This window comes from Falco naumanni, chromosome 2, assembly GCF_017639655.2.
Source record: "Falco naumanni isolate bFalNau1 chromosome 2, bFalNau1.pat, whole genome shotgun sequence".
In the NCBI taxonomy this organism is placed as follows: Eukaryota; Metazoa; Chordata; class Aves; order Falconiformes; family Falconidae; genus Falco; species Falco naumanni.
The window spans coordinates 110,574,269-110,590,909 of NC_054055.1; positions in this window are offsets into that span (position 1 = coordinate 110,574,269).

The following is a 16,641-nucleotide window of genomic DNA, read 5'->3' on the forward strand; positions in this document are numbered from 1 at the left end:
CTAAAGGAAAAACTACCTTCTGAAGCATGCCAGACAGTATAAGAAGTTTAAAACCTAATATAACAAGGAGATCATAAAATAACCTTCCTTTTATCAATTAAACACTTGACAGTGCATATTACATGAGATTTACCTATACCGTTTATTTTGTATTGCAATACAAAGAGAGAAACATGCCCCAACTCCTTGTTGTATGTTAATATTAAATCATTACACATGGCAGCTGGTTTGTGTTCTGTGTGGTTTTCAGTTTCTTGCTGACAGGTGTCCAAATCACAGAAACTATCCCCACATGTAGTGGCAGCTGGCCACACTATCAACCCTGAGATACCAGAAGTGAAAAAAGGAGTTTGTTTACTGGGATGATTAATATAATCATTAGCTAGCTCTCTGTTTGGTTTGAAAGCCAAGCAGAATTTAGAACAGTGTGTTTTGAAGTATTTCAGATGGAAAAAAAACCCTGATAATTGCTTGAAATGCTTGGTCAAAAGGTGAAATATTACGTGGAGTTTTCCTTGAATTTAGTGAGCTTTCCATAACATGGCTCTGTTCAAGTCAGGTAATCCCATCATTGTAAGAATCCAGTATAGTACACTAATAGATCATGTCAGTCCTACATACATGAATTCAGATTGTTGTGTATTTTTGGATGTTGTAGTCATTTTTCTGATAGTGAGAAGAGTTAAAAAGAAGACAGAGCTTTAATTTACAAGTGAACATTAGGTCAAACATGACATGTTTTTACTTCATTTACAGCAGGAACACAAATCAACAGTATCATTTTCAGCTGCCTGTTTGAGTGACAGTCCATCTAATTGTACAGGAACTGCTGATACGTGCTAAAAGATACAACGCAATAACACTTGCAACACCCCATAAGGCAGAAGGTCAGCCTCTAGGGGCTGGTGGAAACCCACTGCATGCTGCTGTCCTTGCAACCAAGTGATCAAATGCCATCACAATGCTAGGAGACAGACCTCAGCCGGCTTTACAGAAACATATCTCAACAAAGGAACAGTGGCTGAAGAGCAAATGTTGGACTATTTCACTGAACAGCCTTTCCCAAACACCAAGTCTGCCCAACATGCTGTGACCCAAGCTTTTCCAAAGCTGACAATTAGAAAAGAGAAGCTGAAGTCCAAACGGGCTTCATCTCACACCAATGCTGCTCTGTTTTCCCTGTTAACTTCCGGGCTTTAAAGGGTTTAACAAACTATTAACCATCTTGGTTGCAGTCTCATTCCCTTAAGAAATTCTAAACCTGATATTGCAGAAAGGCATGGATATTTCATCCTCACACCTGCTAACCCTGGAGGGAAATATCTTTAGAACAATCTTCTGGGAATGCTAAAAAAAACCCCCAAAAATCCTTAGAGCACATTCCCCAGAAATTGTAGAAATCTTCAAGAAGCACTTGCCTTTGAAAAGAAAAGGAAGCAAAAACCACAGCAACAAACAAGGCAAGTTAATTCAAAGCATATTTTCAAGTATCGGATGTGCTCCACTGTAGTAGCTCTTGCTTCTATCACAAAGTTGAGCAGTGCCACTGAAATGTACTCTATTAAAAAAATGCAATAGAAAAAGAAGTTTCTTTTTTATTTTAAGTGGTTACAAGAGAAATAAGTGGGGTTTTTTTTAAACACCAGATCTAATCTTGTTAACAAATGTGCGTGTTAGCATTAATGTGATTCTGATTGTCTGTAGCGCACTCTGAATATTGTTCTTCTGTTTAAAATTACTTCTTAAAACATACAATAATTTCTACATCTGCAATTCACAAAATGTGTAACCTTTTACCTACCATTATGTTTAGAAATGATATATATTTATTTATTCTGGGGAAACTTTTAATTAAAAGGTACCTACATTCAAAATCAGCAAGGAAGAACCACCTAAATATGCTAGGAGCCCCAGAATTTCACAAATGGGACTCAGTTGCACACTATTTACAGGCCATTGCTAGCAAAAGAAGAGAGAAGCAGGTCTTTCTTTATTTCTCAGTAGCTGCTAGGGCACGTGCACAACACATGCAGGAAGCTCCTCAGTGGTATTAGCTCCCTTCCCTCAATCCAGCTACAGCTACATCAGGAGTTATTCCCCAATATGGTATCAGCAACTTTCACAGAAATCAAGATTTCTGCTGCAAACACAGTAGCTGGACTGATGAAATCACAGTCCCACAGTGCTTTCTGTGCCTGTGCCTTAAAAAAGATAAATTATCCACCTACAGAAGACTGAATGGAACAAGCTCAGATGGGAGCTGATAAGCAATCCAAAACTCCGATTTTGGATCCATATGAAACCAGAGAGCAGATGCAGAATCCACTGGTCTGGCAATAAATCTCCTCTGCCCCCCAGCACTGTGGTTTTCTTTATTGAACTGTCTCCCTTAGAAGTTCACAGCTGCCCCCGAGCCTGACCTTCAACCTTCTGCCTGACTCAGTGTTGTGAGTATTATGAACTTTTTTTTTTTTTTTTTTTTTTTTAAGTTTTTTCCTCTTTCAGGCAGGAGCATAGCTGTTGAACATATAGGGATGTGAGATACTTATAAATATTCAACCAAATACTGCTGCGCCACAGCCAGGGGTACTGGTACTTGGTACTTTCTTATATCATCGATCAGACTAAGTGCAGTGAGAACAGCCTGTTACTGATTAGAGGAAGCCTATTCCTATAGGCACCAAGAACAAGATGTGCAGATGCAACAGAATAAAATAAATAGATCCTCTTCCTAATCTGAGGTGCATAGTTCTTAATTTATTTTAATTAATAAAGGGATATTCAGAACAGACTGATAAACCCCCTCCATGAGGGAAAATGAATGCGTAGGAAACAACAGCATACACTCTACCCTCCTTCGTTGGCCTTCATGTTGACAGAGAAATAGAATTTGGGACAGATCAGTGGATCTTGCAATTACTGCTCCCAAACACTCTGGGCAGGTTTCAAAACCTACCTGATCCCATCTCATATCTGATCACGTTTCAATTACAAACTTTTTTTTAGTGTCTGTTTTACATGACAAAGCTGAAGAGGCTCACAGCACTGCCTAACGAGGAAAGACCCCCTTTTCTGCTATTACAAAGTCATCTTTATGGTTTCATAAAGTTAGTACTACTAAGTACATGTTAAATATCATTAGTAATAATTTAAATATGTATCAAAGAGAAAGAAATGAATAAACCTTTTTATTCTTGCATAAATGTATCTATGATTCTGTTTATTTAAACTGATTGGTAACATAATCTGGTTATGAACTATAAATATTTTTTCTCATTCTGAGTGTGACACATTCTAATTTTGTTTGTAATATAATAATTATCCCTGCATATCCCAGTATGTGCTTTAAAGCATAATTTTCCCTATATGAAAACAACTACTTAAATTTCCACTTTCCATGAATGCGTAATTCAAACCTGTTTATTGAATGTTTTATACTAGTGCTCTGTGACCAGGAGAAGGAAGAAACTTCAGCAACCGTACAAGGGAATGAATCTTTAAACACAACATGCCATTCTAAAATATCCCAATATATCTCTATTAGGCCAAAGTCAAAAGTCAGCAGAAGTGCAGGCTGCCGAACCTCCTTATTCCTACATTAATCAATCTCATCCTGCTTCATTTTGCTTTTGGAATAGGAAATAAGAGAAATAAGGGTGGGTGGGGGAGGAAGAGATGATTACACAAACATACACTTCAAGGAGATAAATCCACTGTAGCTAGACTGTTGAAAAATATTCAACAAAATAAAGTAAGATAATGCTTTCTTTCTGTAAAAGAAAAATCAGTCATACTAATGAAATAGCCAAATGGAACCTTCAGGCCTAATGTAGTAAGTCTCCAGCAAATTCCAATTAGTACTGAAGTAATAAGTCTGGAAATGATTTTTCTTCATATAAGTAATGTATATACTTAAAGAAAAAAATTGATAATAACTTGGATGCCATCAAGGACCAGATCACTAGATAGGTAAATACATCATTTATATGTAGTATATAATTCATTGATACATAGTTTTCAAGATACAGGTCTTAAAAAACAAAACTAAACCAAAACCCACGTCAGCAAATCAGAACCATAACGCCGCCCTTCAACAAAACTGTGCCTTCTCATGGCCACTTTCGAGCTGGCAGTCCCATCCACTGACCAACTGCCACAAAACATTCTGTATCCGAGAGCCAAAGTCTCACTGTTGAAAATGGAAGCCTTCAACAAGATAAAATAAAGAAACAGAAATCCACAGCTGCATGGTACCAGCACTTTGTGAAACAGCATGTAAGTAAACCAAAATGATCTCAACAGAGATTGAGGAGTTTTACAAAAATACTTTGTGCAGAACAAATGTGTGCATTATATTAAGCTAATATTGAATTTTCCTAAACAAATATCAAAATTCAAGACCAGGTGACGCTTACATTACGGTAGGTAAACGCTGTAGATTTTTGACAAATGCTACCACAAATACACTTTACCATATATGAACCAAGGATCTGATCTCATCTATAGCAAAGTGATGGTGGAACTGGAAGACAGAGATGAATACCGCGCTCTCTCACCTACTCCTTCTCCACTCCCATATACGTAGCACAAAAATATCATAGATTTACCCGTATCAGAGAGAAAAATCTTACAGACTTCATAAGAATGGAGACTTCAACCCCAGGTCTGGGCACTGACTCTTAAACTGAGAGGTTCAACTCAAGACACGGCTGATCCTTCTTAACTTACTGTTCTCCATAGTTCTGCAAAACACAGCACATTTCCACATACTACACACAGTAAATAATCAAACAAAATCACCTCAATACCTTTGATCAGTAAAAAAGGTAATAAAGGTTCCTTCCTTTGCCTTTCCTTTCTTTCCACATGCTGGCCAGTAAGTCAGAGCTAACGTGGAGAAAAGTCCACCCAGGAAAATCTGTGTCCAGAAGGGACAAAGAAGAATCTACGCATCTTTCTCGTGAAACCCCTGTAGCAGGCTTTTCTCCTTTCCATGGATTAGTCCAAGAATAAAGATCAGACCACAAGAATAATGCAGTAGTTGACTACCTCTTCCTAGCTGCTCTAAGAATTTAGGGGGTTTAGATACTATAGATTGAAAACCACACATAGAATTCATTTAGCTGCTTCTATAGACATGCTTAACACTGAAAAAAAGTGGGTTTAGCTCTTGCTACTACTTAGTGACTCATGTTTACGCCAGTTCACTACTGCATACCTCCAAAGACCTAGTCACTGGCAGATTGCATTTTTATGCCACTATGATTTACGGAGTGCAAGGGGAACAATTACATAACTGTTTACTTAAACTCATAATTTCTTGGAAGCCCTACACAATCCTTTTGTTATCATAATCTCTAATGGGCATATGTAGCGTGAATATATCATGGCGTGAAACTGGATATAGCTGACTTTGCCTGTCTGACTGGTGACTTACCCAGTCCTGCATGTCTGAACTTCTGGGAAACAGCTGCTGGTCCCACACTGAAATTAGAACATTTGAGCTCATCTGATTTATGTTAATTCCCGTGGGAACAATGACATGAAAAATGAACACCACTTGTAAATAAAGTACCAGTTCTCTCAGTAGTGGGGGAGAAGAAAAAAAAAAAAAAAAAAAAAAAGGCACATCTATTTCAGAACACACTGATTTATTTACCACCTTGCTACACTGAAACATATACAGTGTAATGGTGTTGTAGAAAATGAAGCCTTGAGTATCCAGCTATTCAGAGAAGGAGGAGGAGGTTATCTGTCCCTACCCTGCCATTATTGGAAGAATTGCTTTGCTACAGTTATCGGGTTGGTTTTAGTATAAGAAGTAGTATTATGATGTTGTGGAGCATGAGGGAGTCGATTAAGAATGAAGTTTATGCAGAAAGAGACAAGGTATAGGAAATACATCAGGAGTGCATATTGTCCAAAATTTAGAAGCCATTCCAGTTTATCTAGTCTTGATTGCTCAGCCTGACAGGTCAAACATTTGAAATCTGTTCTGTTAAGCATACTGGACTCTCACGGGAGACTCCACACAACATTACAGCGTCCACTGATCAAGGCTGATATTCATGAGACCGAATCCAAGACGGAAATGACTCCTTGAGGATTTCATAGTTTTTTCCTGTAGATGGGAAGAATAATCCCTCCAAATATTTAGTGTAGTCACAAAAATTGGTGTAAGGGAAGGAATAACTAGTTGTCTGAGACCAGAACACAACTGCATCATATAGTAGCATAGCTGAGATATTTCTAACCTTTTGTCATTCAGGGTTTAATACTTCAGAAGCTCTAGCAAAAAGTCTCATCAACTGGCAGAGACTCTAAGTCTTAGCTTATGAGCACAGGCAGCTTTTAAACGTATAACTGACTGGAGATTCAGCTGCTTGAGATAAATGAGGTAGCAGAGCACAGGCAGGGTTACTTAACCAGAAGTTATGTTTTTTTAAGGAACATCACTTTATGATATTTAGCCTTTTGCTAGGCTAACTTGAAAAGGCGGTCAGAGGAGGAAAGAGGCACGGTCAATGTGTTTGCAACTACAGAGAATCAATAGCTAGAGCTATTAGGGCAGACCGCTAACCTACTCTTAACTTGTCATTTCCTTATGAATTTTACATGCCAAGCTCAAGTCAAGTTTTGTTTTTGTTTGGTTTGTGGGTTTTGTTGTTTTTGTTTTTGTTTTGTTTTTTTTTTAAAAAAAAAGCCTCCCCCAGGTTTTTGCTGTCAAGATTTCATGTAATTTCTCTGCCTCATATTTGAAAAGGCGTAACATACACAGGTAAAACCTATATTAATACATTTTTTAAAAATGCAGATTGTTTACTGAGGGAAGGAACACCACAAAATGTTCTTAGTTTTTGTTTCTAAAATTTTAAAGTGACAGATCACAACTTTATTGGGGTGTGTAAATGCTAATATGGAAATGGCCACTGAAGCCCCAAAGTGCATCAACAGCAGTACCTTCATACAACGTGCTGATAAATTGTAATGCTTCAGAAAGCCCCAAAAGAAAATATACATGTAAGACTGACTGAATACCTCCACATTCTGCAGCTCTTCAGAGGAGACTTCATTTCAGGCACAGGGTGACTTAAATTTAAGTTTTGATATGCTCTTGAATGGTATAATTTGAAAACCTAGTTGACTAATCAGCAGTGGCATTAGTGAAATAGCTCTGAAAAAGGAAGGAGGAAAGGATGGCTTTTGCCAAAGAAATGAGAAAATCTACAAATATCAAAGGACTGAAGCAAGGGCAGGGGAGCAAGATACAGCACTTCATACAGATGTTTCATTAATGACTGCCAATTCAATTGTTTTCCTCCTCAATGTGCTAAAGAAGATTAAAGACTTTACTACAGTCTTCAGGGTTTAGACATAAATTAATGTGGAATAGGACTTATTGGAACTGGGATTTGGACTAAAGAAAAAAATAAAATAAACAGAAGAAAACTGCTATCAATAGAAGCTATTAATAAGAATAGAAATTTAGATTTCTTTTGTATTTTTTAAAAAAACCTGCAATGACAGAGGAAGATGAGGAACAGGATCTACATGCTAAAAAGAAAGCTAAACTAAAAGGAAGAAGAATTGCCTGTCACTTAATGTCTTAGTCCCCCATTTTTTCTCAAAAACACAGGATTGCCAAAATGGAACACAACTACTTGGTTATCTCAAGTTGAAAACCTTGGGGATTCAGATAGGGTACAGCATTGTTTTGAAATACGTAACAGTAATTTCTAAACTGACTTGAATATTTACAAGCTTTCCTTCAGTATTTGTAGCAAAAGGGAGGGGGGGGAAGCCTATGCAAACGGTTCTGCTTCACTAGTAATACTCTACTTTTTCTAGTTTTCCTGAAATTACATTCTAGACTCCACAAAGTCAGCTTTCCAATCTCTAAAACTTGTATGAAAGGGATTTGCCTTCAACATTTTGAAAACTCTTAAAGGAATATTTCTTAAGCCATGGATATAAGTTTTTTGGGGGTTTGAGGGTTGTTTTGCTTTGGGTTTTGTGTTGGGGTTTTTTTTGTGCATCAATTGAAAAATAAAAGTTGCTTTCTACATATAAACTGCATAAACGCCAGGTTCCTCACAGCTGTCATGATGCTGTTCCCAGGCAAAGACAGCTCACTTTTATCCACAGGGAAATTCCTCAGGAACTTCATGAGATAAAACTCTCCCAAAGACACATTTTGAGCTTTTGCGTTAGCACTGATTTTGAGGGAATGCATTTTGTGCCTGGCTGTCACATACAGCATGCTCTCCTTGACGAAGCATTCTAGACAGCAGCAAATGAAGATGGATACTTTATACATATATTACCTGTTAAGCTAATAGTTACCTACTTGTTTGGTATGAAGTATGGTGATTGTCCCTTCAGCAACTAGTCTGACAATACAGTAATTATGGCTTAATGCTAGAGCTCTTCATTAAGGAAGCAGGAGTCCAAGCTTTTGCTCATCAACAGCGCAATAGTTACAGATCTGAGGAATAAAGACTGGATTTGTTTTGTGTCCTATCACTTTGTTTTCTCCAGTGGTAACGCTCAAAAAGCTAGTTTTATACAAAATATCGTTCTACTTCAACAACTTATGCATGATGCACAATAGAAACTATCATATTGCAGAAGTTTTGTCGGTACTTATTCTTGATGTTTCCAGAACTGATGGATGAGGGAAACAGTTATTTTTGAACAGAGGATGACGAGTCATTAAAACCTTAAGTCTGTAAATTGATAATGTGCTGACCGAACTGAGTTCAGAAATGGGAATATCAAATTCCATTTATTTCATGGCCAATGGATCCATATCATTACACGTGTATGCATGAAAACAAATCCTGTTCCTGGATGCACTGGGGCAAAGTCAAGCATGCATGTAGTTTTTCTAGCTTTACTTGAACTACTGGACTAGCTAAACAACAGAAGGGATTAGCAAAATGAAAAGACCAAGAAAGAGCAAGCATTGTGCATAGTAGATAGTGCCATCATAAAGGCGTTCATACTCAGAAACTGGTTACAGGTTATAGGCTAACAGAGTTGAAGGTATTTTTACAACAATCAAGATAAAAGGAAGAAGAAAAACAAACCACCCCCAATAAAATGCTACCAACCCCTGTGGCTCCTAAACGTTCAGGCCAAATTTAAGAAATAAATATAAATTTTCCTTCTTGCACAACAGTTACTGACACCTTTATCTGCATAATACACAGCAACAGTACAAAATGCTGTGCTTGCTCTCTTTTTCCCCATATATACGTTCTATAACACTACTGAAAAGTAAGTTAATAGCATATGTTGGCTTTTTTTATTGAGCATTGAGGACCAATTTTAAGATCAAAATACTGATAAAAATTTAAAATATATAAATACAACTATTAGTGATTACACTACTCAAGCATTTTTAAATTATTAATTGACAGGTATACGTGCTTCCATTGTGCTTGCTTTCAGAGATTATTACTTAATGTAGTTGAACATTTTTTCCTTCAAACGGTGTGTAGTTCTCCATCTGTGACAAGGAATGTCAATCACTAGGAACATGGCTCGTTTTGTGTTGGTTTTTTGTTGTTGTTGTTCTTGGTGGGGGGGTTGTTTGTTTGTTTACAAATATATCTTGTGACTGATTTATTTCTTCATTATTTTAAATTAAGTAATTGAGGCTAGGGTTAGCACTGAGAAGAGAAATATTATTTTAATATTTAAAATCTAATTTCTTCAGCTTGGATAAGACATTCCAAGTCTTCAGTATACTGCTTTGCTTTAACAGATGACGTAGTAGCTTTTACACAAGACCCTTTTGTGTAAGGGGTGCTTTGTTTGTTAAGATGAGATAGATGGTCATGGTGGTGGAACACAGGCCTGCATGATACACTATCCTTTCTCTCCTCTCTGCTTGGAGAACAGTTGTTTCCCCAAGACGTGCCTTCCCCAAGCCCCTGGGAAGCCATGCTAGCATCTAATAGAGCAACTGAAGTTCAATATCATACTTTTCCTTCAAGAAACAAACTCCCTCCTCATCTTTTCTCCCCCTCTCCTTATTTTGCAAATCTATGCTCATGTTCACTTAGAAGTTGATAGAGGAAACATAATTAACCACACTTTCCCCTGTATCTTTCACATCTCAGGAGTGTTTCCGGGAGCAAAAAGGAACAGAAATATGCATGTATATAACTTACACAGCAATATTTGCACTTTGCCCTGACCTATCATCCCAGTATAGCTACTGTAAGCCGTTATATTTATGATGTGGTTCTAAACCAGTTTGTCCCAGTAGAATAACTTATTGTTTCTACTGCACCTCAATAAATAGGTCTACTTGGATCTAACTGAAAGTAGTCCAGAAGGTACAGGGAGAAGGGAAGATGACCCTGGTCTGAAAGATCAGTCATATGATTTTCACAGAAACCAAGCCCTAGTGAAAGAAACTTCAAGGCGGGATATGTTAGACCCGTCCACTGTTCTGTTAGCTTCTCAGGGCTTTTGAGCTTTGATCAAAACCACCACACTCCCGGACTAAGAACAGAGAACAACCAAATGCTTGTACATCTAACAACGTTCCAGGTACTGGTTTACGAGGGAAAGGAATACCATATATCCTTAACCTGATCTGCAGGTTTTGTGTACAGTGCCATTCAGCCATTTCTCAGAGCCTTTCCCTTTCAAACAGGCATTAATCCTCTAGCCAGTCTGCAGCCACAGAACTAATATCAAATACTGTGCACACTGTCTTGCTTTCCGAGTGATCCTTTTTAGCATGGGAGTTCTCAATACAGAGAAAATGCTCAGGAGAAACCAAAGATAAAGGCCACAGTTGAACAGTCTTAGTTAAAAAAACCAAACACACACCAACACACAGAGCACAAAACACCCGAACCCACCCAAATTAGAACACAAACGCAAAATCAAGCTAAAACCACCCCCACAAACACACACACAAAAAGGCCAAGTCCCCCAAAACAAAGACAAAAGCACCAGTGAAGAATGAGCATTCAAAAGTCTGCCATATCAGCTGAAGTCCTCCACACATATTAAGTATTTTTTCCACTGTAATTCGCCAAGGCAAAATAAAGTGCAGTCAAAGGAAAACAGAATAACAAATGTTATGTCCTGCCAGCCCACATGAAATATTGATGATAACTCATGTGGAAAAGAATTTAATGTTGAAGTTTATCAGCACTTGACACATGACACATTCTGAATAATTAGGAATTATTGCAGGTGATAGATAGACCAGACCTTTGTGTCAATGGGAAGGGTCAGTTTCATAGCTGCCTTAATCTGTGTAGGCGTACTCACAAAGAAATATATTAATGTGAATTTCCCATTAAAAACAAACAAACAAAAAAAGATGAAAAAAATCCACACAAAAAAAAGAGCACTTAAAAGAAATTTCAGTTCTTTCCTACAAGTGAGTAGTGAAACACTGTTCACAGAACAGGAAGACCTACAAAACTGCAAATGCCTTTACAAAGAAATCAGGGTTCCAGAGGCAGCAGCTCAAAATTAATGAGTTTTAAGAAAGTGTATGTGACTGGCAAAATCTTTTAAAATCTATTCAGCTGAGGAATCAAAATTCCTTCTGTCTTTATATAACCTCTTTCCTAACCTCTCCTGGCTTTAAAGGAGGGGTTAGGAAACAGTATCTATTCACAGACTAGCTAATAATTTTAGAATGACAACTTCTGTAGGAAGTAAAAGTTAGAGAAAATATAGGTTTAAATCATATTAAATGTGAATTTTTGAAATTGTTGTGCGCAAAATTCAGAATATTTTGTAGTTGGAGAGGTGCAAAGGAAGCAAGAGCTTAGTTTCTGTAATTCTGAAGAATAATGTTATCTAAACAAATATGTATTATAAAAAACTAAAGTTTTTATGATACTAAGTAAAATAAGCAGTTAAGCTGTTATGCAAATCTGTATAAGAGATTGTTTAAATAGAACACGGAAACATCTGCCTGTGTATTTTTCACTGTGCTTTCAAAAAGAATGTTGACTCTACAAAGAACTTCCTATTAAAAGTCCAGGTTTTTTTCTAGAAGTAAGTGTTCTCAATTAAAAGGCATTTTTTCCCATCAGTTAACTATAGAGCAGTGACTTCCATCATCATCTATTTCCTTCTTTATATACTCTTGGAATAGTTAAATGACCAAAATACATCTGATAACTGTATGAATTTTATAATTTTGGGACAGGAGAGGGGAAGAATAAATTATTGGAGATCTTTTATAAGATTAAAGGTTACTAAACACTGGCAACAACTGAGAAGTAAAGCTTCACCTTTCATTCTAATTACGTTTCTTTACAGTGTATCTTGAGTCATCAGCACAAAGGGTTACCCAAAGGGATAACTGAGCATCAGGGATCCTCTTTGTACCTGCTGAAAAGAAGAGACTTTATGAAGAAGACTCAGTTTGCAGTTACTTTACTCTGACTGCTTGAAAGGGAATTAAAAAAACAAAACACAAACAACCAAGACACACACGGGACTGGCACAAAGATCTAGCCGAGCATTAAGCAGACAGAAGCAAGCATGTGTCCTACAGGTCTGGACATACCTCCTACTTGGAAGGAGATATGTGAAAAGGCACAAGCAGCTGCCTGCCGCTGGCTAACTCGCCCTTGCTCGGGTTGCCTTTGCTGGCCTCCTGTAACTGCTGGGGAAGCTGTCAGAAGCCGCTTGCACAGACCAGGCAATGCAGCAAATCAGAGCAAAGGGTTTATTGACTAAACCCAAGCAGCTGCCATTTCTAACGTAACCCACTCCTGCTTTCAGCTCACTCCAGCTCCTGCTTTCCAACAGTGGGTGGGGATGGCCGTGCTATCGATAGACAGCAAGCGCTGTCAATATCCACTCTTTCGTTCCCTGGCCACACACTCAAACCTCTTCAGGCATTCAAGGTCTTGAAGTTCAAGTCAAAGTCTCCAGAAAGATGGATGGGATCAATGCAGTTGTGCACAACTTGGGGTTGATGGGATTTTTTTGTTTTGGTTTAGTTTTGTGGGGTTTTTGTTTCGTGGTTGTTTTTGGTTTGTTGTTTTTTTTTTTTTTTTTTTTTGCTTTGGATGTGGGGTGGTTTGGGTTTTTTTTCCTCCCTTTTTCTTGTTTTTTCTCTTCAGGCAGACATGGCTATTGCTAAATCAGCACAAGAACGGTTCAACATAATTATTTGCTATGTCCCAGGTTGGCTAATCCCCCGAGTGAGGAGGCAAGCCGGCTTTGCAGCCCTAGGAAGATAGGGAAGAGAGAGCCTTCTGGCAGCAGATCAAAGGGTTACCCCGATAACTTGAAATACACGGAAGGCAGAAGCAGCCTAAGCTTTTATCAAGGTAGCGAATGCTTTTCTTGTTTCTTCAATTAGCTGGCCATTTAGCTGACTGTGCTGATTACCCGAGGGAGGCACAAGCCGGTGGAGGAGATGCAGGGTATGCACAAAGGAGCCCGTAAAATTCTTCCTGTCAACCTGAGGAAAAGCACCCAGGTAGAGATAATTTCACAAACCAGCCGTTAACTGACACAAAGTTTGTACAATTCTGTATTTAGTTGGCTGCTACTACTAGAAGAGTAAGTCACAGTATTTTGTGTTATTTGTTGGTTGCTTTTTTTTATTTTTTATTTTTCCAAAGTGTGTACGGGGTGTGGATATGGAGGGTCTGTCAGGGGCTGGGGGCAGCCACGTGAAGCACAACCGGGGCTGCCCTGTGCCAGGCACAGCCAGTTCCAAGGGCCCCAGCGCAGGGCACGGCTGGGCCCCGCAGCCACCGCAGCCGCCATGGCCACAGGGAAAGCCTACGCAAGGGGACGCAGCGCTGCCCGGTGTTGAGGGAAAACCTGTGAGAAATGGAAAGGCAAACAAACACCAGGGTCAGCAAGAAGGAGGTGCTCCACAGTGCCCAAACAGAGGTTCCCTGTGGGTTGTGAAAAGCCCACGCCAGCGCAGGGGGAAACTGTGAGAGGGAAGAAGCATCAGAGAGAAATGGCTGTGTGCTGATGGTAACTTTCCACAGCCCCGCTCCCTGCTCCCTGGGGCAGATGGCAGAGAAGCTGGGAGCAAAGGAGTGATGTTGGGCCTGGGAAGGAGGGGTGGCATGGAGAGAAACTGGTTTTACTTTTGTCTTTGTTTCTCAACATCTGACTCTACTCTTAATTAGCAATGCATTTATTTCCCCAAACAAAGTCTATTTTGCTTGTGACAGTGACTGGCAAGCCATCTTCCTGCCTATCTTCATACACCACCCTGCTCATCCTATTTACTCACTGTCCCACTCACAAGGGGGAACGAGTGGGCAGCTGGATGGGCATTTGGCTGTTAGGCAAGGCTAATCTACCACACAAGTGTTACGGCTGCTTTGCTTTGGAGAATGAAAAGCCTCCACAGAGCTTATTCAGAATTTTCAAACCCCATTTTGGTAAAAAGCAGAATAAGAGTCTAGAACAAAATTAATTTTTGATATTGGACTTGCCCATAGATTGTATAAAGAAAAAAAAAAAAGTGATCGCCATTTCTAACACATTCTAAGCAGTGCAGATTTAGGCTCAGTATCTCTGTCACTCGTGCATATGTGTGCATGCTAGATGCAAGAACACACTCCGTCAAAGTAGAACTCTCCACAATGGTGGCAATTTTCTATACACTTAGTGTGTATGTGAACAACTTCTCAAGGTGGAGTGAGAACTCCTGTTTTGTAATAAAGCTTTTCATTGCAGAGGTGGTCTTATAAGAAGAAATGAATGAATTCAAGTCCACAAAGTCTGCACCAGAAAAAAGCGAAACCATAACTGTGCATGACAGAATCAGGATAATTTATAAGACCATACATCAAGTAATACTTAAAACAGAAATGAAGGCATCATGGTCTAGAATGAAAAAAAACCCACAACACTCCACAGCACTTTGATTGCTTGATAGTGACAGAAGAGAGCTAGAAAATACAGCCTCCAAAATTCATATATCATACTGCAGATTGATGCATGAGCATATTACACTTTGAAAATCCACTATGTTTTTGCCTCATGATAAAATAATATAAGAGCCCTTTGCCTTGCTGTATGTCAAGAGAAGCTGTGAGGAGAAAAAACAAAAAACAAAAACCAACATCAAACAAACAAAAAACTTATTTCTGTAAATTTAGTAGATCTCCATGATTCAAATCCAAAGAGATACTGAAAATTCATATAGGTTTTATTTGAGCCATGTGCAAGTGACATGCACGGTTATTTTTTTCCTTAAAATGCACAGCTGTCTAATTGAGCATTAACAATCTAATAAGGTACACAACAGGACCTGAAAAGCAACTTTTCTTTCAGACCCAGCAGTGCACAGGTTCTGTATCACTCCCAGCTTTTCAATTAGATCATAATTATAACATGCCTCATTTAGAGCTACAGGAACCCTGACCCTGTTAACAGTACTGGACCATAACGTGTCTGTCTTAATTAGATGTGATTAGTTCTGGGCCCAGATTTCATTGTGAATCTTCACTCTCTTAAAAACTGCTCATCTGTTTGGCAGCTGCGGGTATTGCTGAGCTTTCTTCATCACACTGCAAGGATGTGCTTCGCTCCTCCTGACTCTCCTGAGACATTAGGACTCAATGCAGTGTTTTTGCTTGGTCCTCAGAATAAAGCAGATTATACAAAGTAAAGAGAAAAGATAAAAGTGAGTCTTTTATGGACTATTTCACACTGTATCAGACTGGCCAATTATCATGTAGTATGGCTTAAAATTTTTAGTAGCAACTAATATCTTGGGGAAAAGAAAAGATTGTTATTAAAAAAAAAAAAAAAAAAAAAAAAACAACCACAACAACCAACCAAACAAAACCAACAACCAACCAACCAACCCTGGCAGATATGTTGAAATTGGAGAGACATGACAATGCAAAATCACATATGTCATCTAAGAGTAACAGAAAGGCACACAAGTAAGTTGTGTGGTGGTTGGTTTTTTTGTTGTTCAGGGAGCTATTGGGTTTTTTTTGGTGTTTTTTCTTTTTAACATCAAAAGTAGTAAAAGGTCTCACCATTATAGTTCTAGGAATATTTGTCCACTACAGTATTTTGAGCATATTTTAATAATCCTAGAATATATAAAAGCATTTCACTGGTAATGATTTAATTTCATCTTGAGGTTTTGCAACATACAATTGATACAAAGAAAATAAAACATCCATTTCAATACCATTTCTCTCTTCTAAATTATAATAATTGATTTTTCTTCTGCATCATACTTTTGGGGTGTTATTAAAAGACCAATATGATTTTTCTTTTTCTTGAGATGATTATAACAGATGTTCCCTAAGAATTAGCACTCTACACTAAAAGCCCTATTGCCATAGTTAACTTTCATAACTATGTGTACCACTTTAAAAAAACAAAACCTCAAGAATTTAGTTTACCAATAACACTGCTATAATTGTGCTGCTAGAGTTTATTCCATATCCAAATTATACTGCTTTAACTACAAACCCCCCTTTCTTAAGTCACCCAGTGATGCTCCTGTACTGGCTGTAATTGCAGTGGAAAGCGGAAACATACTCAATGTTACAAACTTAAAAGCTGTCATTGTATACAATATACCTACAAAAGCATTGGCTAGAAAATGCATTCCCAAGAGCTTCTACTGTTGTCAAAAATGCAGAA